The 23,099-nt window shown below is 41.9% G+C and overlaps 4 non-coding genes across 4 annotated transcripts; all 4 read right to left on the reverse strand.

The window, feature by feature from the left end:
* Nucleotides 1-6,703: 6,703 nt before the first annotated feature.
* On the reverse strand, nt 6,704-6,776 carry Trnak-cuu (transfer RNA lysine (anticodon CUU)). Its single transcript has one exon. It is a non-coding gene; the product is annotated as a tRNA-Lys (tRNA).
* Nucleotides 6,777-7,144: 368 nt separating this feature from the next.
* On the reverse strand, nt 7,145-7,216 carry Trnah-gug (transfer RNA histidin (anticodon GUG)). The gene has a single exon. It is a non-coding gene; the product is annotated as a tRNA-His (tRNA).
* Nucleotides 7,217-7,845: 629 nt separating this feature from the next.
* Nucleotides 7,846-7,917, reverse strand: Trnag-ucc (transfer RNA glycine (anticodon UCC)). The gene has a single exon. It is a non-coding gene; the product is annotated as a tRNA-Gly (tRNA).
* A 1,367-nt stretch (nt 7,918-9,284) lies between these two features.
* On the reverse strand, nt 9,285-9,356 carry Trnae-cuc (transfer RNA glutamic acid (anticodon CUC)). Its single transcript has one exon. It is a non-coding gene; the product is annotated as a tRNA-Glu (tRNA).
* Nucleotides 9,357-23,099: the final 13,743 nt, after the last annotated feature.

Consider the following 23,099-nt stretch of genomic DNA (forward strand, 5'->3'; position numbering starts at 1 on the left):
TGTATCTAGTTTATGCTAATTAGATAAGCTGTGTGGAATGTATAAATACTGCTCCTGTCCTGCAATAAACGGCTCCCTCTCCTGCTGTATCAACGTGCACAAGTTGTTCGTCACCCCCCCCCCCCCCCCCCCCGATTATTCTGCTGCAGCCGGACTGCGGCATCATTTCCTGGCTCCACCGAGGAGGTGAGACCCCTTCTGACGTTCACTGTTGTAATTATTCAGAGATCATCTTCCTACCGTCACCCGGTCACCGGGGCAAGCCTGCAAGTGGGACTGCCCTGATGTCCAGAGCGGTGGCCCGCGCTGCCCCACTCTGAGGAAGGCTCTTTCCTGCAGGTGCATGAGATGTCCGACATTGGTGCAAACCCGACCTGCTGCTCCCAGTCCCACGTGGCTCTCCGTCTTACGGGGAGGCTCTGCTGTGCACTCTTGTCCTCTGATCCCTGAGAACTAGGGAAACTGGCTCACAAGAGACTGGAGGTCGCATTCTTCTGACCATAGAGGGTGGGAGGCCGTTCCCGCACCTGATTTGAGTCACCTCCCTGGCGGGCGAGAGGCGCTCAGGCACAGCTGTGTCAGGGCCTTCCCCACCCTGTCCCAGGTGCGAGAGCCTGTCGTGTGGGGGTGTGCCTGACCACTGACCTGAAGTCCAGTCACTGACCCTGACCTTGGAATGCTGTCCCCCTCCACCTTCATTGGATGGAATTTTCCCTTGAATTTTTTGTTCCCCAATAAAAGCTCACTCCCTGGCGTGTCCCCTCTCTCTCGCTGGCCTCTGTGTTAACCTGGCCACTGCATTAGGTGCAGGAGCTAGGAGGAGCCTCTCTGAGCTGGGCGACAAGGTATGGAGAGTCACGTCTCTTTAATTTTAAACTCACTAGTTACTTTTATGTTCTGAACCTCTATTATGAAGCTAGCGTGCTGGTCTCGTGGCTGATAGAGGTCTTCACAGGTAACCTTGCACCTCTGGGCCTTTGACAGAGTGCCCAGACCCAATTCACCTTCCAGAGTGTGACCTTCATGGTCAGTCCTGAGTCAAATAAAATGTGGAAAGAGAAGACTTTAACTTTTCATCATTTTGAAACTTTAGATAATGGATGTTTTCCTTATTTTCTTGTGGCATTAAGAGGGAGAGTTGCATTCTCCTGACTCAGTAACTACTGCTCTTAGGGAATTGTTTGGTCTATGCTTGAAAGAAAAGTGACCACAACACTCGGAGCAACCAAAAGATCTTTATTGCAGCAGTGAAACAAAGAGAAAGGAAAGAAAGAGAGAGAGAGAGAGAGAGAGAGAGAGAGAGAGAGAGAGAGAGAGAGAGAAAAGAAAAGAGAGAGAGAGCAAGAGCAAGAGAGAGAGAGAGCAAGAGAGAGAAAGCAAAAGAGAGGGGGGCCTGGCAGGAGGGAGTTTTTATAGCCCAAATCTAATGGGGCCTCTGGGTCTGCAAGCTGCCTTCTTGGCTCAAGGGGGGGTTAAGTGTTCAGCCTTGAGCAGGGTTGAATGTTCAGACTTGAGGCAAACAGGTGATAAAGGACCAGATAGAGTGGGGTTTGAGTGCGTGGGCTATCTTGCAGCCAACATCTGTTCAGCCTGCCCTGCAGACAATGCTGCAGTCCGGCTGCAGCAAAATAAGGGGTGTGGGGGGGGTGACGAACAACTTGTGTAGATTGATACAGCAGGAGTGGGAGCCCTTTATTGCAGGACAGGAGCAGTATTTATACATTCCACACAGCTTATCTAATTAGCGTAAACTAGATACATCAGTCAACCAATCAGGAATCTCCACACTTAATGGCTCGCTTTTGTTACTTCACAAACCACTCCCTCTGGCATTTTGCCAGGCGCCATCCAGACTTGATTACAGACTCTAACAAGACAACACAGTTCTGCCTGCTCTGCACCCAATAATGCTGATATGTGTATTTGCTATGAAATGCAAGGTGGGCAAGTAGCCAAAGAGAATTTTTCATAGTAAATAAAAGTAAATGGAGTTGAATCCAATCTCTTTACCTCACTGGAAGATTCTGTTACATCTGTCCCTAAAACTATTGCCATAGCCCTCCTTGAATAAATCTGCTTTACTCTCAAAAGAAAAAAGAAAAAGAAAAGCAAAACAAAGCCAAGCTGGGCAAAGTGACACAAACATGTCCCAGCTACTCTAAAGGCTGAGGTGGGGAGATTGCAAGTTCAAAGCTGGCTTTGGCAATTTAGGAAGACCCTGTCTCAAGATAAAAATTAAAAACAGGGCAAGTGCTCTAACTCCCTGGTAGATCATCCTGTGTTAAATCCACAGTAACACACACACACACACACACACACACACAAAACAACAAAAGTGGAGGTTAGATTCTCAAATAGATTTACCTAAAAATAAGTGAAGTCTTATTTTGATCCTTTCAGAGTTTTAGATGGTGTCCTAATCATCTTGGGTTGCTGTAATAAAGTACCCTAGACCGGGTAGTAAGACTCAAATGGCTTCAGTTTGAACATTTGCCTTCATGGCCTATGTGAATCTGAGGAGGTCACTTGGCATCACAACACAGCCATTCCCCTGTGAAATTCAAAAGACAACAAATGGTAAAGTACTCTTTTGTTGTTATTGTTATTTGTGGTGTGCTGAGAGCCACAGCCGAGTCTGTATGGCCCCTGGCATTTTGCCAACAGTATTGATTGACAGGCGAGGCATTACTATCCGCCTCTGCAGTAACTTTTGAGTTCTTGCACTATTTTGCAGTTCTCGTGGGGATTTCCGGGGATTCCCCGAGAGTTCCCATTGGTTGGGGAAGTGCAGGAGGAGGGATTTCCGGGAGAGATATTTCCGGCTGGGGATTCCTGGACAAGCCTCCTGGCGCCTTCAGGAGGATTCCCCGGGAGCTGTGTGAAGTGTTTTCCTGCAGTTTAAAAATAAAGTTTGTTCCTGCTTCAGTGGCTCGTGATTTGTGCCCAGCCAGACTGCGGCAGTGGTGCTTGGGATCTGGGCTATCTTTTTTTTTTTTTCCTTTTAAATTGTGGGCTATCCTAATGACTGTTCATCCTATAGGGTTTGAAATGTGTATGAGGGTCATCTAGTGAGCAAGATGGTGGTTATGACTAACTGGTCGTACTCATGTCAAGTTGGATATCTATAACTTGAAAAAACCACAACATACAAAAAAGGCTTATTTTATTTAGTTTTCGGGTTTTTTTAATATATAGAGAGATAGAGAATTTTTTAATATTTTTTTTTTAGTATTTGGCGGACACAACATCTTTGTTTGTATGTGGTGCTGAGGGTCGAACCCGGGCCGCACGCATGCCAGGCGAGCGCACTACCACTTGAGCCACATCCGCAGCCCCTTATTTAGTATTTTTATCAGGCTTATGCAAGCATAGGGTTTAGAGAACCCAACACTCTTATAAAGCTTTTAATGGAAACCAACTGTCTTTTGATCCCCTTACCCATTTCCTGCTCCCTTGAGGTAACTATTATTATTTTTTCAATTAATACATAAAAACTGTACATGTTTATGGGGCACCATGTGATGTTTCAATACAACTCTGAAGCATCACATGGTTCTTCAAATATTTATCCTGTCATTGTTAAAAATTAAAAATCCAAGCCAGGGGTGGTGGCGCACACCTGTAATCCTAAAGGCTTGGAAGGCTGAGGCAGGAGGATAGTGAGTTCATAAGCCAGCCTCAGCAAACAGCAAGGCCCTAAGCAACTCAGTGAGACCCTGTCTCTAAATAAAATACAAAATAGGGCTGGGGATGTGGCTCAGTGGTGAAGTGCCTCTGAGTTCAATCCCCCGTTCCAAAAGAAAAACATTCTTTTTTCCTAGCTTTTTTAAACACATGGTACATTATTGTTATCTGTATTCACCCTACTGTGCTTCTATGAAATACAAGAACTTATTTCTCCTATCTAACTATAAATGAATGCCCATTGACCAATTTATCCCCATTTCTCCCTCATACTTTCTCCAACCTCTGGTGACCATTATTCTACTCTCAACTTCGATCAGAGGGTTTTTTTTTTTATCGTTTTTTTAAAATTATTTTATTTTTAGTTGTAGATGTACACAATAGCTTTATTTTGTTTATTTTTATGTGGTGCTGATAATTGAACCCAGTGCCTCACACATACATGCTAGGCAAATGCTCTATCACTGAGCCATATCCCTAGCCCTTATGAGAGGTTTTAGATTCCACATAAGTGTGAGATCATGAGGTACTGCCTTTCTATGCCTAACTTATTTCATGTAACATAATGATCTCTAGTCCTAGCCATGTTATTGTTACAAATGACAGGATTTTGTTCTTTTAATGGCTGAATAGTATTCTATAGTATATATGTACCACCTTTTCTTTTTCCATTCATCAGTTGATGGATACTTAAATTTTCTGTTTCTTAACTATTGTGAATAGTACTGCAATAAATACAAGAGTACAGATGTCTCTTAGACATACTGATTTAATATCTTTTGTATGTATACCCAGTAGTGAGATTGCTGGATCATATGGTAGTCCTATTTTTAATCTGGGTGTGTGTGTTATGCTGGAAATTGAATGCAGGGCCTTGTGCATACTGCAAGTGCTCTACCACTGAGCGACATCCCACTCTAGTTTTAATTTGGGGGGAACTAGAGGTAGCCACTTTAAATTATTTGTGTCAGTAACTGGTTATTGATCTCCATCTCTAAAAATAATTATTATTACTTCTTGGTGTTCTAATTTCAGGCACTTTTATCTCTTTTGTATGCTTCTCATACAGTTATCACTACATATATACACGTACATTTCCTATTCTTCTGTCTTCCCAATTCTGATGGTTAATTTTATGTGTTAACTTGACAGCCTATGGGACCAAAGTATTTGGCCAAACTCCAGTCTAGATGTTGCTGTGAAGGTTAATATTTAAATCAGTAGTCTTTGAGTAAAACCGATTATCCATTCAGCTGAAGAACTTAAAAGGGAAAAAAGACAGATGTCCTAAGAAAAAAGGACTTCTGGTTCTAGACGTCCTACAGATTCAAGTTTTAAGATCAGCTCTTCCCTGAGTCTCCAGCCTGCTGGCCCACCCTTGCACATTTTGGATTTGCCAGCCTCCTCGATCATGTAAGCCAGTTCCTTAAAGTAAATCCCTCCCTCTCCAATACATATAAACTATGAGTTGGGTTTCTATGAAGAGCTCTAATGTACTAACAAACTTATAATTTTGATGCGATTAATGCTTATACTATTACTATATCATACATGTTAATATTGTGTCGTCCCACATTGTTAATATATTGATATACTTTTAAATACATTAATATATAATTACATATATTCTTTTAAATTGTGTTAAGAGATGAACCACATCACTTTTTGTACACTATTTCTCCCTTGGCAGTGATAATCATCTTGATTTTCCATCTGCTAAGTTTCCCAGGTATTTATTTTATCAAACTATAACCAATTTCTCCCAGTTCTGTAAATCTGCACTCAGCACAATGAAACGGTACCCTTTTTCCCCTAAGAGACCTCTGCTCGGGTCGGGACCTCGGTCCCCAGGCCTCCCTGGAGCTGTCACGTATTTCTCGGGGCGTCGCCACCCCTCGGGATGCCCTCGGCCTCTTTGGTTAGAACCTCGGCTTCACGGATCCCAAGTGGGCTTCGCTCACCCCTTCTTTTTCAACAGTTTCTGTAAAGGTTGCCAGGACGCCAAAGTGTGGGGCACTCCTGTCCGAAAACGTCTTCCGATCCGTGCGCTTGACTCGTCCTTCACTAGACAGCCAGGTGGAAATGGCTGCGCTCAGCTTTGCGAACCCTGGTTTCATTTTCCAAGTTGCTGTTGAGGGAGGAGCCCCTCCCGCGCCGCACGTGGCCACGCCCCTCCCGCGCCGCACGTGGCCACGCCCCTCCCGCGCCGCACGTGGCCACGCCCCTCCCGCGTCGCACGTGGCCACGCCCCTCCACACCAACAATGGCTGCCGGTTGGCCGAGTCGCACGTACTAGTGTTCCTCCCGTCTCTGGGTGGACTCTACCAAGGCTCCGCGTTGGAACAGACTTGTCCCTGGCTCCCCACAGCGCATGCTGTCCCCCACGTCGCCTCAGACCAAGAAACCCGAATCTGTCTGACGTGGGGCGATTCTTGGTAGTCACAGAGCGGAAGCGCCACGACCCTGGAAATGCCCAAGTCATCCCGAGTCCCGGCTGTCGGCGTTAAGCGTCTCTCAGTCCCTTGGAGTCTGGGGGTCTCCCTTTTGTCCCCGCTCCTGAAGTCTGGTTTGCTCCCCCAGCGCTGGGCTCTCAGTGCACCTCCTACCCTTCCAGCCGTGTCTGCGCACACACAGTGCGAGGGCGAATTTCCCTTCGCAGCCATCCTCCCTGGGACCAAGGCTCGCCAGCTCCCACGAGCGCCCTCACCTGAGCTCCTCCCCTAATCACGTGGTGAGGAACGTGTGGCTCCCAGCGCGGAAGGGAGCGCGCAGCCCGGCCTTCCTGGGAGGGGCAGAGGGCGCCGGGATGCCAGCCCCGCCCGCCTCCCCCAAGCCAGATGTGAAGGAGCACCGAGGTCTCTGCAAGCTGGGGCATCTCCTACTCTAGTCCAGTTTGAGGAAATGGGGAAGGTGGAGGCGATCTGTGGACAATAGCGAAATTAAGTTCAAAACAACAGGGGCTGTGGTTGGGCTTCACAGATACTCTTAACAGCTGACCCTGCCAAAAAGGAAGGCTACGCGCCCAACGTGGGGCTCGAACCCACGACCCTGAGATTAAGAGTCTCATGCTCTACCGACTGAGCTAGCCGGGCGCCTGGGTGGCCCTCTCTGCTTCGGAGTTATTTCCTCCCAAAGTCGGCATAGGAAGAAATCCTGAGACAGTCCCTCTGAGAGCCCTGAGGCCTGGAGGCAGCGAAGGACCAGAGCCCGCAGCTGGGGCGGATTGGCGGCCCTGCCTGCCTCCCAGACTCTGCTGTGGGATCGCAGGGGCTGGGAGGCGGGCGGGGCGGGGCGGGTGCAGGGACGTCTGTCTTTACGCTGCTATAGGCATTGCTTGCGTTGCCTGGGTCCTGCTGTCAAGTTAAGGGCCCTCCGAGTGATTACAATCTTGAGTGGTTTTTTTTGAGTGGAAAAAAAAAAAGAACCTCACTGCCTCGCACCAACTGGGGATACGCACACCTGCCGTGACTCGGATTCGAACCGAGGTTGCTGCGGCCACAACGCAGAGTACTAACCACTATACGATCACGGCGCGCCACTCTGGAGGCAGCGAGCTGGGCCCGGATTTAGCGCTCCTTGAAATATAAGCCCTGCCCCCGCGGTTCCACCCCATCCTCCGAGTCCTCCGCGCGCTGGCAGCTCCTCTTCAACGGTCTTGCTGCGACATCCAACGGGATTCTGAGGTCCTGCGCGGGGCCGCCGCCCCCAGGTGCTGACCTGAGGTGGAGGCGGCAGCCGCAGACCCCGACCGCCTGAGGCTCGGGAGGGAGAAGCTCCCCTCCTCTACCTCTCCAAAGAGCCAGCCGCCTGGCCCGCAGTTCCCTACTCAGCCCCGGGCCTGGGCCCTGGGTGGGGGCATCGGAAGGAGAGCGGCTGGTGAGCCGCGGGGCAGGCGGGGACCTTCCTGAGCCGGTGCCCGCCCTCACCTTGGCAAGCAGCGCCCGAGCTCCGGCCTGAGCTTGTGTCCACGGACGTGTCTTGAGCCTCAGTGAATCAGGCTCGCCTCCGAAGAGTCAGAAAAACAAACTACTTGAGACACATCCCCACGGAGGGCCCTAGGAGAATTGTGGCTCAGCCAGCTGGGCCGGGACAGGGGACAAGGACAAAGGAGGTTAATGGCTTTGCCCGATAGTTTGGGGGCGAGTGGGAAAAGGGAAAGCCTGCGTTGGCCGGGAATCGAACCCGGGTCAACTGCTTGGAAGGCAGCTATGCTCACCACTATACCACCAACGCGCTGGGGCGCCTCCGCTCCCCGGTCGCCCTATGAGAACTCCCTGGGACGGTCTTGCTCCGCAACTTCCCGTTCATTTTGAGATTGACATTAAGAGAAATTTCCACTAGAAAGCCAAAGAAAAGCGAAGAGAAACTTGACAGATTCAAGGAAAGTCAATTCCAGTTCCTTCCATCTTCGCGAAGGGAGCATCTGAAACCCAGCGGACCCACTCGGAAGGTTCCCCAGCCCGGCGCTGGGACTGAAGGCGGCGGGGGAGACGGGCGCCTGCAGAGCTCTGGAGACCTTCCCAAGCCTGCGTGCGTGGAGACAGGGTGCACCGCCGCCTTCCCCGCAGGCTGGGTCTTTCCTTTCACCTTTAAAAAGCGGAGTGCAAAACTAGCGCTCCTACCTTGGTTTGCATTATTACTGTTAGGGCTGATGATTTCCCACAAGCTTACCAGTTATTTGTATCAGCTTTGAAATTTGTTATGTATCTTGCCTATTTTCTATTGGGTATTATGCTTTCTCTACTGACTACAGTTTATTATTTGTCTTTTAAAATTATTTATGATATTTTTAGATAGGCAAATTTTTCTATTCTATAGGCCATTCTATCAGTTTTGTCCTTTATGATTTCTGCTTTGCTTTTATCTTGAAAAAGTCATTCCTAGCCTAAAACTAAAATGTTATTCTCTAATGTCTTCATGTAGTTTTTAAAATAGTTTTAGTTTTTGCGTTTAATTCTTTAACCATGGAATAGGTGGTGTGAGGTAGTAATTCCACTTTTAGAAATTTATCCTAAGGGATATATAGGGATATACACAAAGTTAATCTACTTCTAAAATATATTATTAAATAGAAAAGGCAAAGTGCAGAGAAGTGTGAATAGAATGCTCCCGTTTGTGCAAGAGATGTAAATATATACGTAGGTATGTATATATGCATGAACTTAACATTTGCACAAAGTCTGTGACATAATCAGGAAATTTAACAGTGGTTGCATTATCAGAGGGAAAATAGATGGTAGATCGAAAGTCAGGTTTATTGTGCTTTCTTGTAAATTTGAATTCCAAACCTTGTAAACACTTCATCTTTTCAAAACTTAGATAAATCTGTTTCTGAATATTTATTTCTACTGGCAAGTTAGAAATACATTGTTAACTGTAAAATAGCAGGTAATAAAAATAGTACGTAAACAGCACAAATTCTTCGTTTTCTGTTTCCTAAACTGGCTATTAAAAACAGTTTCAGGTTGGTAGAATTATAAGCTTTGGTTTCCTTTGCGTTTTTGTACATTTTCAAAATTTAAGCTTCTGATAGATGGGAGAAGTGATTAGAATATTCAAATTTCTACAAGAAACCGAGGAAGGAAATAAAAAGCAGCTCTTTCCCTGACCGGGAATCGAACCCGGGCCGCGGCGGTGAGAGCGCCGAATCCTAACCACTAGACCACCAGGGAGGCTGGCAGGGCCTGCTCGTCAAGGTTATATGTGTCTAAGGAAAAGCATGCTCCCCCTTACGCCCTCGGGCCGCCTCCCATTTGGCCCGAGCTGCGAGGCTCTCCAGCTTGGGCCTGGAGACTGCTTCCCCGCCACTTCTTAAAGCAGTAAAGCCCTTGAGAGAATCCTCGCTCGACTCTTGGAGCCAGGAGAGCACTGCGGACCCAGATCCAGCTTCCAAGACCACCGAGAGGAAAGCGCTGGAGAGAAAGCTCCAGCTCCTCCGTGGAAGAGCAAGGTTCCCTGTGTGTCTGCTTAAAACTACCGGGGCACAGAAGGGATGTCTGGGAGCAGCCCCTGCCGGGCCTCCTGTGGTTCGTCGTTACTGCGGCTGTGGTTTCCTGCGGTGTGGATTTAGACCCAGCTGTAAACTAGCGGCTCGGGAGGCCCAGGCTGGAGGATAGAGAGTTCAGAGGCAGCCTCAGCAACTGAAGCGAAACCCTAAGCAACTCAGCGAGACCCTGTGAGGGGGTAGAGAGAGAAGAGAGGAGGGGAGGAGAGGGGAGGAGAGGGGAGGGGAGGGGGATAGTAGAGGACAGGAAGGGCAGCAGAACACATCAGACACTAGCATGGCAGTATGTAAAAACGTGGATGTGTAACCGATGTGATTCTGCAGTCTGCATAGGGGGTAAAAATGGGAGTTCATGACCCACTTGAATCTAATGTATGAAATATGATATGTCAAGAGCTTTGTAATGTTTTGAACAACCAACAATAAAATTTTAAAGAATAATATAAATAAATAAATAAATAAGATATAAAAAGGCCTGGGGATGCGGCTCTTAAGGGCCCTGAGTCCAATCCTGGGTGTAAATGAATAAGTGAAAGTCCTTCAGCCTAAGCCTAAGGCTCTTGGTACCCAGAAAGTTCTAACTCCAGAAAACTAAGAGAAATGCATTGTATATGAGATCCAAGAGGAAAGGGAGTGGGGGGAAGAAAGAATATTCGGGAGTGTGCCAAACTGAAGGAACTGCAGTCAACTCTCTGAGAGAAAAAGAAGCAAATGTGACAAAATGTTGGCAATGGATCAAAGGTGCGCCATAATAATATGATACTTCCAACTTCCCTGTAGATTTGAAAAAAATTAAAAACAAGAACTTGATTATTATTAGTAGAGGTATGAAGACCCGAATTGGTGTGAATACACTATGTATACAACCAGAGATATGAAAAATTGTGCTCTATATGTGTAATGTCAGATGACCACAAAGTGCCTATCTCTGTGCTCCAGTTCAAACGGAAAAACTTTAAAGTGTCACTGACACCCAGAAAATAATTTGATAATGAATAAAAAATAGTATTAAAAAATTGAATCATCAGTGATGTGTACAGATCTGCAGGGCCTGAAACAAAACAATGACCATAGATATGTAGGATTATGGGGGGGGTCTTTTTGTTGTTTTACTTTTAACGTATCAGTGTTAAAATATTAAAAATATTTCATTCATGCAATCTCTACATTCCTATGGCCTTAAATTAAATGCCAGAAATTAGGGGGAAGAGTAACTGAATGGTGCACATTTTTTTCCACAAACACTCAAGACTCCTGCAATCCTGTCTTCAGGGAGCCCAAGAGCCCCACTTCCCGAGGAGTCCACAGAGCTCCTCCTCCACCGCACCGTTTAATAGTGTGGACAGCCACCCTGCCACAGTCTGAGCGAGGCCGTGTCGTGGGTGCGGTGGGGGTGGCGGCCGTACAAACTTCAGAACAACGGTTTAGGGTTGGTACCGTGCAGTGGGATTTATTTCCCTTTGTCACAGGCAGGACACAGCCTGTTTTGGTCAACAGTGCCTTTTCATGGACCATAACACGAGGAGAGCAGGCACTCAGCCTTTCTCCGCACCAAAGGTCAGGAGGGCTGCGGATGCCTGGTGTAGAGTGCTTGCCTGGGTTTAAGCCCTAGCACCAGAGAAGGGGGAAAAGAAGAAGAAAGAAAGGTTTACTTAGAGGCGGAGAGGGAGAGGGGCAAGTGTTGGGGAGTGATTCTGGCCAAGTTATATTATTATATTGTGTGCATGTACAACTTGTAACAAGTCCCATCATAATGTACAACTATAGTGCATAAAAAACATGGAAAAAGAAAAAAAGATTGGGCTGGGGCTGGGGCTCAGTGGTAGAGCGCATGCCTAGCACGTGTGAGGCACTAGGTTCAATCCTCAGCACCACATTAAAAATAAATGAATAAAATAAAAATATTGTATCCATCTACAACTAAAAACAAAAAAAATAAAATAAAAATAAAAAGCTTAAAGAGAGACTCTCACTAAAGCTTCAGACAGCATAAAGTTTCTTCTTCTTTTTGGCACCATACCAAAAACTGGATGGGAGAAATTAATAATTAATTTATTTCACTCTGCATACTGTTTCTTTTTGTCCTGGTTTCAAACACTTTGATTATGTGCTAGAATAGATATTACATAGCTCAAAGGCTAGTGAAAAAAAAATATGAACAAAAGAGAATAGCTGTGGAAAGACTGAGTAGATGTTTTTGTTTTTTTTTTCCCTACTCCTCCTCCTAATAAACCTGAACATAACATATAAAAACATAAACTGCACATGAGGGGTCAGGCCTGTAATTCCATCTACTCTGGAGTCTGAGGCAGGAGGATCCTCAATTTGAGTCCAGCCTGGGAAATTTAGCAAAATCCTGACTCAAAATAAAACTTAAAAGTCTGGGGATATAATTAAGTAGTAATACTCCCCTGAGTTCAATCCCCAGGACCACAAAATACAAAAAACAAAACAACCCCCCCCCAAAAAAAAAAACCTCAGGTGGAAAGAGGCAGCGGAAGAGCTAGGGGCCTCAGAATCCAAGGAAAGACATAAGGCGTTTTCCCTGGCTTTCTTTTTTCCTCATGTTCCAGATTTGGAACTGAAGAAGACAGCAACCTGTAAGTACCAAAAGGAACAGCCAAAAGGAAAAATAAAAAACTAACAAAAGCTCTCTAGCCAAATGAGGCAACATAGCAAAAGAAAACATTTGAACAATAACTGCTCGATTCCTACCTACCTACCTGGCACAAGCACACCATCCTTCTTCTGTCTGAGCAATATCAGAGAAACTAACCAAAACAAAAGTTTAAATGAGGTCCAGCGTTTTAATAATACCCAAAATGCCCAGGTTTCATCAAAAAGCATTCATCACAATAGCAATGAAGAAAATTTCAAACTGATGACAGAATTATCTGAATTTTTTTTTTCTTTTTTGACACAGGGTCTAGTTCAAGGCCCAGGCTGGCCTCAAACTCCTAGGCTCAGGATCCTCCTACCTCAGCCTCCCAAGGAGCTGGGACTGCAGGTGTATACCACCACAATGGACTGACATATATTTTAAAGCAGTCATTATAAAAATGCTTCAGCAGGGGTTGGGACGTAACCTAGTGGTAGAGTGCTTAGGATGACTGAGGCTCAGTGTTTGATCCCTAGCACAGGAAAACAAAAGTGAAAAACAAAGCTTCAACAAACTATTATGAGCATGCTTGAATGCTTGAAACAAATGAAAAAAAAAAAAAAGAAGTTTCCAGCAAAGATATAAAAATATCAGTAAAGAAACAAAAGATAGGGCTGGGGATGTGGCTCAAGCGGTAGCGTGCTCGCCTGGCATGTGTGCGGCCCGGGTTCGATCCTCAGCACCACATACAAACAAAGATGTTGTGTCCACCCTAAAACTACAAAATAAATATTAAGCAAATTCTCTCTCTCTCCCTCTCCCTCTCTCTCTCTCTCTCTCTCTCTCTCTCTCTCTCTCTCTCAAGAAACAAAAGATATAAAAAAGAACCAAGTGGAAATTTTAGAGCTGAAAAGTACAGTGACTTAAAATACACCCTCAATGACTTTCCAACTTGGACCCTGCAGAATGGCTCCACAAAAGAAGGGTGACTTTAAAAAAGGGCAGGGGCAGATGTGGTGGCCCACACCTGTAAGCCCAGCAACTACCGTGCCTGAGGCAGAAGGATCATAAATTCAAAGCCAGAGTCAACAATTTAGCAAGATCCTGTCTTAAAATTAACAATAAAAAGGCTGGGTTTTTGGCTCCGTGGTTCTGGGTTCAATCCCTGGTACCAAAAAAAAAAGAGGGGGGGGAGCCGGAGGCACACTGCCATCAATGAGGTGGTGACCCAAGAATATATCAAATACACTATCAACACAAACACAAACATGGAGTAGACTCAAGAAATGAATCCCTTGGACACTCAAAGAGATCGGGAAATTTCTCAAGAAAGAGATGGGGACTCAAAATGTGCACTGATACCAGGTTCAACAAAGCTGTCTGGGCCAAAGTAATAAGGAATGTCCCACAGTTTCTTTGTACAGTTGTCCAGAGAATGTAATGAGGATGAAGAGTCACCAAACTCTATACTTTAGTTGCCTATGCACCCATTACCACTTTGAAAAGAGAACTAACCACTAATTGTTAAAGTCATAACTCCTCCCCCACCAAAAAAAAAAAAATCCTCATTCAAGAGCTTAAAGCAGAATGGAGGGGGACAGAGGAAAGAATCAGTGAACTGGAAAACATAACAATAGATGTTATCCAATCTAAAAACAGAGCAAATGGACTTTGGGACTTGTGAGGTTACAACAAAAGATTTAACATCTGTGTCATCAAATTTCCAGATGGAGAAACTAAAGAGAACAAAGCTGATAAAAATACTGAAAGAAATAATGTCTAAACACTCCCCAAATTTGGCAGAGCACAGAACCTACAGGTTCAAGAAACTGAGTGAAACCCAAACAGAATAACCCCAAACAAATGCATGCACCTCAGAGAAACTGTCAAAAGCTAAAAGTAATAAAACAAACGTCGAAAGCACTGAGAGGAAAAATGATTTGAATGACAGCAGATTTCTTATTAAAAGCCATAGAGGCCAGAAGACACAAAATTTTTCAAGTACTGCAAGAAAAGACTGTCAACCTAGATTCCTAGATACAGTGAAAATATTTTTGAAGAATGAAGAGAAAATAATTCACCAACAAAAAGACAAATAGCCTGATTTTTAAAAAATATTTTTTATTGTAGATGAACATAATACCTTATAATTTATTTTTATGTGTGCTGGGGATCGAACCCAGTGCCCTATATGTGCCAGGCAAGCACTCTACCCCAAGCCACAGCCACAGCCACAGCCTGACTTTTAATACGAGCAAAGGGCTTTAGTAGACATTTTTCCAATGTCTATTTAGTATATTCAAATGGAATTTAATACTCCCATAAATTAGGCATGTAATAAATTTTGTGTGTTCTTTTTTCCCTGTTTCAAAAACAAAAAAAAAAAAGACATTCAGATGGTCAACAAGCAGATGAGAAGAAGTTCAGGAATTAGAGAAATTAAAATAAGATCACAATAAGATACCACTTTATACCTTCCAAGATGGCTATAAATTAAAAAATAGAAAGTAGTGCTAATGAGGATAAGGAGAAATTAGAACCTTTGTGTACTACTTGTGGGAATATAAAAGGTGCAGCTGCCTGAAAAACTGTTTGGCAGTTCCTCAAAAAACTAAATATAGAATATGACTCAGTAATTCCACTCCGGGTATATACCCCAAAGAACTGAAAACAGGTACTCAAACAAACACTTGTATGTGCATGTTTCCAACAGTGCTACTACTAATAGTTGAAAGGTGGAAACAGTCCAGATGTTCTTAAAGAGATGAGTGAGCCAGGCACAGTGGTGAAGGCAGTGAATGTGTGTAATCCTGGTGACTCTAGAGGCTGAGGAAGGAGGATTCCAAGTTAAAGGCCTGGTCGGGCAATTTTGGGAGACCCTCAGCAATTTAGAGAGATGCTGTCTCAAAATAAAAAAAGCTGTGGATGTAGCTCAGTAGTAAAGTGCCCCTAGGCTCAATCCCCAATACAAAAAATAAATAAAAGAGAGAGAAAGAGTGATGAATGGATAAACAAACTGTTACATAAATACAATGGCATATTATTCAGCCATAAGAAGGAATGAAGTAGTGATCCAATTACAACTTGGATAAATCTCAGAAACATCATGCTGAATGAGAGAAGCCAGACACAAATGTCATTTCTTATATAATTCCATTTATATTAAATGTCCAGAATAGGTAAATCAATATATACAGAAAGCAGATTGGTGGTTGCCAGAGGTTGTACAGTGACAAAGTAATGAATACAGTGTTTTGTTTTGGGGTGATGAAAATATTATGGAGATAGTTACACAACATTTTCATTATACTAAATGTCATTGAATCATACATTTTAAAACAGTTAAAAATGTGAACTTTATGTTTTTAAAACACAATAAAAAACAATGAAGGGAGTTTAGTAGGGGTATAGTTTATTGGTAGAATATTTGCCTAGCATGCATGGAATCCCTGGGTTTGAACCCTGGCATCAAAAAAAAAAAAAGTGTATTTTTTCCAGGAAGCACTATTGTTATTACTTTTGTCTCACATTCAATTGTTGAGTTATTTTGTCTCCATGGAAAGATTGAGACATCCTGAAAGGCCTTAATTCTATTACTCTGTTACATATTTTTAGCAAATTTTAAGTGATTGGCCAACATTTGCAGAATTGAATTGGGCCAACTAACAGAATGTTCCTGGAATGGCACCAAGATCCAAGTTAATTTTGGTTAATTAATATAGTCCAAGTCTGCTGGGAGCAGTGTGGTACCTACCTGTAATTCTAACAACTGGAGAGCCTGAGGCAGGAAGATCACAAGTTCTGGTTCAGCTTCAGCCATTTAGCAAGTCCCTGTCTCAAAATAAAAACAAAAGGGTTCAATCCCTGGGTTCAATCTCCAGTAATTAACACACACACACACACACACACACACATCTAAGGTGGAACACAAGATAAAAACCTAACATTTGATGAGAATGACAGACACTATTCCTAATAGTGGCTAACATACAATCCTAGATAACACAAATTTTTCTTATTAGCAATAAATGGGGGCAAAAAACCAAAAAGCATTAGTTGTCAATTCTAATGGCCTTAGTTATTCATGCAGTTTCTCTTGCCAGTCTGATGTGGTTGTTTTATCCACAGCTTATAATAAGTCTATCAAGAACTCTCCAAGAGAACAGGACTGTATATACACAGGAGTTCTGAAATCCCAAGGTCCTTCTGAGGAATGACTGGGTGGATATATTCTATACCATATAACTAAAAACTCAGCAAGTAAACCCAATGGGTGGTAATCGACAGGCCGGAGTTCACCTCATTGTATCTCATGGACTCTGAAAACTGGAATAATCTATATCCAAGGAACCTAAAATGCCTGACATATTGAGCGGATATCCTGCTGTGTGATTTAACAGCCTAGATGTCTTCTATGCCCACCCAACTTCCAAGATAATATGAATTCTTCTGAGATGAGGGCACAGGAGAAGTACTTGCATTATAAAGACTCTAGCACCTTGGGCTGGGGCTGGGGCTGGGGCTCAGTGGTAGAGCCACATGTGTGAGGCCCTGGGTTCTATCCTCAACACCACATAAAAATACTGTATCCATCTACAACTAAAAACATGACAAATAAAAAGCTTAAGGAGAGGCTCTCATTAAAGCATAAGACAGCATAAAGTTTCTTCTTCTTTGTGTCCAACTACAACCAAGAAATAAATATTTAGGAAAAAAAAAGACTCTGGCACCAAAAATGTACCTTCAATTAATCTTCTGGGTTTGATAGCCCATGCCTGTAATCCCAGCTACTCAGGAGTCTAAGGCTAGAGGATCATAAGTTTAAGGCCAGCATGTGCAGTTTAGTGACATCCAGTCTTAACAAGGGTTAAGGATGTAGCTCAGTGCTTGCTTAGCATGTGAAAGTCCCTGGTTTCAATCTCTAGTACCATGAAACAAAACAAACAAGAATTATATATTGGGGCTGGGGTTGTAGCTCAGTGTAGAAGGCTTGCCTAGCATGTGCGAGGCCTTGGGTTCAATCCTCAGCACCCAAAATAAAATAATTAATTAAATAAAGGTATTGTGTCCAACTACACCTAAAAAAAATATTTAAAAAATAATTATAGGGCTGGGATTGTGGCTCAGCAGTAAAGAGCTTGCCTCGCACAGGCGAGACTGGGGTTCGATCCTCAGCACCACATAAAAATAAAAGCACTGTGTTGTGACAATCTATTACCTAAAATATAAATATTTTTTAAAAAGAATTATATATTAAATCCATTGAGCTTTCAATCCATTTTAGTAATAAAGCCCCTTTTCCTAATATGAAATCATACCACAACACCCAAAGTGTCAAACAGCTCAAAGCAGCGCTGTTATGGTTGGACTAGGATGCAAGAAAGTCCTAGAGCTCTTAATAAAACCATATTCTACAGGTAAAGAGGCTGAAATTTACTTTTGTGTGGTCCTGTTCTGGAGCGGTTCCAGAGAGAAGCCAAGTATATAAATTAAAAGGAATAACCACCTCTGTTATGTGAGAGTATTTGGAAGGTCATACCCTTAAAGTTCAAAAGAATAAACTGTCTCTAAAGTCTTCCATACGGTGAAAAAACTTCTACTAAGCCAGTTTAGGTCACAGTGTGAGAAAACTAGGATTAACAATAGCTAGTAGTATTCCTCTATTGAGTGGTATTAACTTCTTCAAGCAAGTAGGTAGGTTGAAATATATAGAATCAATGGGGCACAATGGTGCACGCTTGTAATCCCAGGAACTCGGGAGGCTGAGGCAGGAGGATCACAAGTTTGAAGCTAGCTTCAGCAATTTAGCGAAGCCGTAAGCAACTTAGTGAGACCCTGTCTCAAAAATAAAGAAAGAAAGTAAGTTGAGGGATGTGGCTCAGTGATAAAGCACCTCTGAGTTCAATCCCCAGTGCCAAAAGAAAAAAAAAAAGAGCTATATTGAATCACTTTTAAGATTTACAGTGTCTGCACATGCAGCTGGCACTGGGTGGGGGAGAGGGGACAAGAATGCTAAATGTTCTGCATGGTAAACAAAGAATTGTCCCTCCCATAATGTCAATGGGGCCCAACTGAGGAACTCTGAAGACAAGAAAGCCTAAAGATTTGGGTTATTCTATATTCAAGGTCACCATGACACATCTCAATATATTCTGCCATGACTGAATTCTAAGTAACCCTACTGTTTCTCTCTCATTATTTCCACTGCCAAGTACCTTTACCAGGTACTCACATTCCACCTTCACAATCAAGATCTCATCAGTAAGGAATAATACTTTTTTTCAGATGTTGTTAAGGTCTGTAGCTCCCAGGAGCCACTGGTGAGCTGGCTCTACCAAACATAATCAAAGCCACAATAAAATAATAACAATCTCTTTAGATAGATGAGGTATGGGCATGTGCCTGTAGAGACAAAGGAATCCCTTGAGCACAAGAGTTTGGAGCCAGATTGGGCAACATAATGAGACTCCAGCTCAAATATATATATATATATATATATATATATATATATATATATATATATATATATATATTCTGACACAGCAGAACACACACACACACACACACTCTCACACATTCACATACATACACATGTATGTCAGTCCCTTTTATTCTTTGTGACAGGTTCTTGCTAAATTGCTAAGGCTGACCTCAAACTTACAGTCCTCTTGCCTCCGTTTCCCAAGTAGCTGGGATTACAGGTGAGAGCCACCATGCCCAGCCCCCAACAGTTCTTTTGGTAAGGATCTATTGGTGTATAGCAACACAGCCACATCAATGTTTATAGCACTACAATTCACAATAGCCAAGCTATGGAACCGACCTAGATGCCCTTCAACAGATGAATGGATAAAGAAAATGTGGTATATATACACAATGTAATATTACTCAGCCTTATAGAAGAGTGAAATGATGGCATTTTCCAGTAAATGGATAGAAATGGAGAATATCATGCTAACCAAAATAAACCAATCCCAAAGAACCAAAGCAAAATTGTTTTGTCTGGTATGCAAATGCTAATTCACAATGTGGGGGGGAAGGAAGGAAGAATAGAGGTACTTTGTCTTAGAGAGGAGTGAAAGTAGGGGAGGGGGTTTAGGAGTAGGAATGATAGTAGGATGAATAGGACATTATTACCCCATGTGTATGTAATATTACAAGATTGGTGTAACTCTACATCATGTACAACCAGAAGAATAAGAACTTATATTCCATTTATGTATAATGTGTCAAAATGCATTCTACTGTCATGTATAACTAACTAGAATTAAAATAAATTTTTAAAATAATTAATAAAAAAAGGATCTATTGGTGGAAAATGCCTTCAAGTTTTGGTTTGTTTGAACATGTTTTACTTATATTTAAATCCGTATAACAATAGTTTATCTGAGAATAGAAGTCTAAGTTTGGTAATTATTACTAGTATAATTTATTCCATATTTCAAAAAAAAAACCAGTCTTACCTATTCCAAACTCAGCCTTCTTATATTGAACAATTGTCTTAAAATATATGCCAAGTAGTTGATTTTCAAGTTACCAGTTTAGTTTTCATAGTCCAGCATTTTTTTTAAGTGAGGAACAGAAATCATGAAGCAAAGCTTATTCTTTCACAGATCTCTGTAATCCTCTTTACTCTCTTCTAGAAAAATACAATAGAAATATCAAAGTTGCTGCATTTATTGACAGTTCTTTGATTTTTATCCTTATGTACAAGGTTTGATTGCCTGAAAAGTGTGAGCTCTAGCTAGATAAGACATTTCTAGACATTTATACAAAACACAAAAAAACAGGTCTAGACATTTATACAAAATTGATCCTATTATGATTCTGCTCAGATCAGAAAAAATAGGAACAATATTTCAGAAGACCATTGTTTTAGGGGTTACAAAGGATTGTGTGTGTATTTCTTTTCTTTAAAACTTGGTTATTTCTTTTTTAAAAATATTTCTTAGTTTTCAATGGACCTCTATTTCATTTATATGCAGTGCTGAGAATCAAACCCTATGCCTCACACATGCTAGGCACTGAGCCACAACCCCAGCCCCTAAAACTGTTTTTTTTTTTTTTTTAAAGAAACTTGCAGCTGACCCTTTAGGTTGGGGGATCAGGTGCCAGTCAGCTGCAAGTTTTTGTTGGTTTTTTTTTTGTTCTTTTTTTTTTAGAGAGAGAGAGAGAGAGAGAGAGAATTTCAATATTTATTTTTCAGTTTTCGGCAGACACAACATCTTTGTTTGTATGTGGTGCTGTTGCACGCATGCCAGGCGAGCGCGCTACTGCTTGAGCCACATCCCCAGCCCTAAAACTGGGTTCTCAATGATCAAGTCAAGACCCACTCTGCAATCACAAAAATTACCAAATACCCTCTCTTCTGAAAGTATGCATGTGTGCATTTTTTGTGTTTATATATACATAGATATGAATATATTAACTCTTTACATATATTTATATGTGAATATATATTAGCTCTTTCCACCATCTTTCCATGCTGCCATAACAGAGCTCATGAATGCCTTGGCTGATGCTTTCAAGAAACCAATAATTCCAAAAAGGGAGGCAAACACGAGGTTCTTATTAGGCTATGCTCCAAAGTCATTGTCCATGATTACATTGGTGTATTTGAAATCATTGATGATTACAGTGTGAGGAAGATTATTGTGAATCTCATAGGCAGATTTAAGAAAGTGTGGAATGATCAGCCCTAGATTTGATATATAACTCAAAGATCTAGAAAAATATCAGAATAATCTGCTTCCATCCTGTCAGTTTGTTTTCATTTTGCTGACAGTTTCAACAATTATTAATTTCATGTTTCTAGGTTTCAATCTTATTTATTTTTACCCCACCCACTTCTTCCTTACCCCAGATTATTTGGAAGCAAATTTTTCATCTGTAATATTTCAATATATTATCTCTTTAAAAAAAAAAAAAAAGCACCATTTTTCAAACCAACAACTTTTTTGGGAGGTGCCAGGAATTGAACCCAGGGCCTTAATGCATGTAAAGCAAGCACTCTACCAACTAAGCTATATCGCTGGCCTCAAACCAACAATTTCTTATAAATCATCAAGTATGAGGTAAATATTCATCAGCATTCAAATTTCCTGTTGTTTCATAATTTCATTTTGCTTTCTTGAGTTAGGATCAAATAAAGCCCATTATTCTGCAGTTGTTTGAGGTCTCAAATTTGGTTTTTTGTTTTGTTTTAAGAATCCAGGTCATTTGTGCTGTATACTATTCTCCCAATATGAATTTGAACCTCTGAGATGCCATTTGATGTCTCCAGAATTTCCTGTGAATTACTAGTCAGCTCTAGACTAGGGGTTGATCAAATTCAGACTGAAGTCTTTTTTAATTTGTTTTGTTTTTGCAAGGCTACTACTTCACTCAAGGTGGAGTTATGAACTGCACCTATAATCAGGAGGACATAATGTTTGCCTCTCTTTTTGTGATGAATTAATAGCCATTGTTGCTCATAACCTAGATATACTAACTCATTTAAGAGTTATAAATGCTGGTATTCTAATTATGTTATTCCTTCAGGAATACTTCAATAAAGAGAAATTTTCCTATCATCTTCCGATATGGTTCTCATAAGAAAAACAGGATAAAAACTTGATTATTTCCAAATACTAGCCGTTTACAAAATAATGAGATGATCTGCTAATATTTTCCAAAAATGATCAATGAGTTTATATTTGTAAGTATCACTGTGAACTCATGGATTTAAATGTATTTGAAGTGTCTCAATCCATTTTGATAATCAAATTGTCTCATCTTTGGTAGTAACTATTGTATTCTAGTTGCCTCCTGAATTATTTTTAAAAACTTAAAAAATAGTTTTAAAAAACTATTAAAATTATAGTATATTGTATTTTTCCTAGTTTATCTTGGACAATTCCAAATCTGGAATCAGCTGTTTCTCCAAGGAGTCCTAGAATCCCTTTTAGTAGGAAATACTGGGAGATAGTGTTTAAATATCACCATCTGGACACTGGAGGCATTCATTGCTATTATTGGGTCATTGTTTCTTGTTCTTTTCAAAATAAGGCAAAGAAAACATTTTGGATAAAAGATAGCATGAACTCAATTAGCCTTGCAATTTAAATTTTAAATTATAGAGTTTTCATTTAACTTCATCAACATAAATCAGTACCTCTTTATCTTTAATTCCTGATTCTCAAAAATACCAACATTAGTACCCATTTGTTTTATCTCACAATAGTTTCAGAACAATACCAATACTACCACTAATGAGTATTTAAAAATATTTCTGCACTTATTTTTGTAATTAGAATATATCTCACTTTGGGGCTGGGGATGTGGCTCAAGTGGTAGTGTGCTCGCCTGGCATGAGTGCGGCCCGGGTTCAATCCTCAGCACCACATACAAACAAAGATGTGTCTGCCAAAAAATAAAAAATAAATATTAAAAAAAAAATTCTCTCTCTCTAAAAAAAAAAAAAGATATTTAAAAAAAAAAAATCTCTCACTTTATATGTAACAAACTACTGTTTTAAAGTCCCTCAAGTCAGGTGTGGTGGTACAAGCATATGATCCCATCCTTGAGGCAGGGTGATCTCAAGTTCACAGTCAGCCTTAAACATTTAGCAAGGTCCTAAGCAACTTAGTGAGACCCTGTCTCAAAATAAAAAGGGCTGGGGCTGGGGATGTAGCTCAGTGGTAAAGCCCCCTGGGTTCAATCCCCAATATAAAAAAAAAAGTCACTTGATTAATTGGGTTGGGGGAATTTTACATTTTAAAATAAACTTCTCTTTGATATGGCCTCATGTGGTTGAGAGAAAAACTAAGTTTG

Source organism: Marmota monax, unplaced genomic scaffold (assembly GCF_021218885.2).
Source record: "Marmota monax isolate L192 unplaced genomic scaffold, Marmota_monax_Labrador192_F-V1.1 WCK01_AAM20220418_F8-fsc00320, whole genome shotgun sequence".
In the NCBI taxonomy this organism is placed as follows: Eukaryota; Metazoa; Chordata; class Mammalia; order Rodentia; family Sciuridae; genus Marmota; species Marmota monax.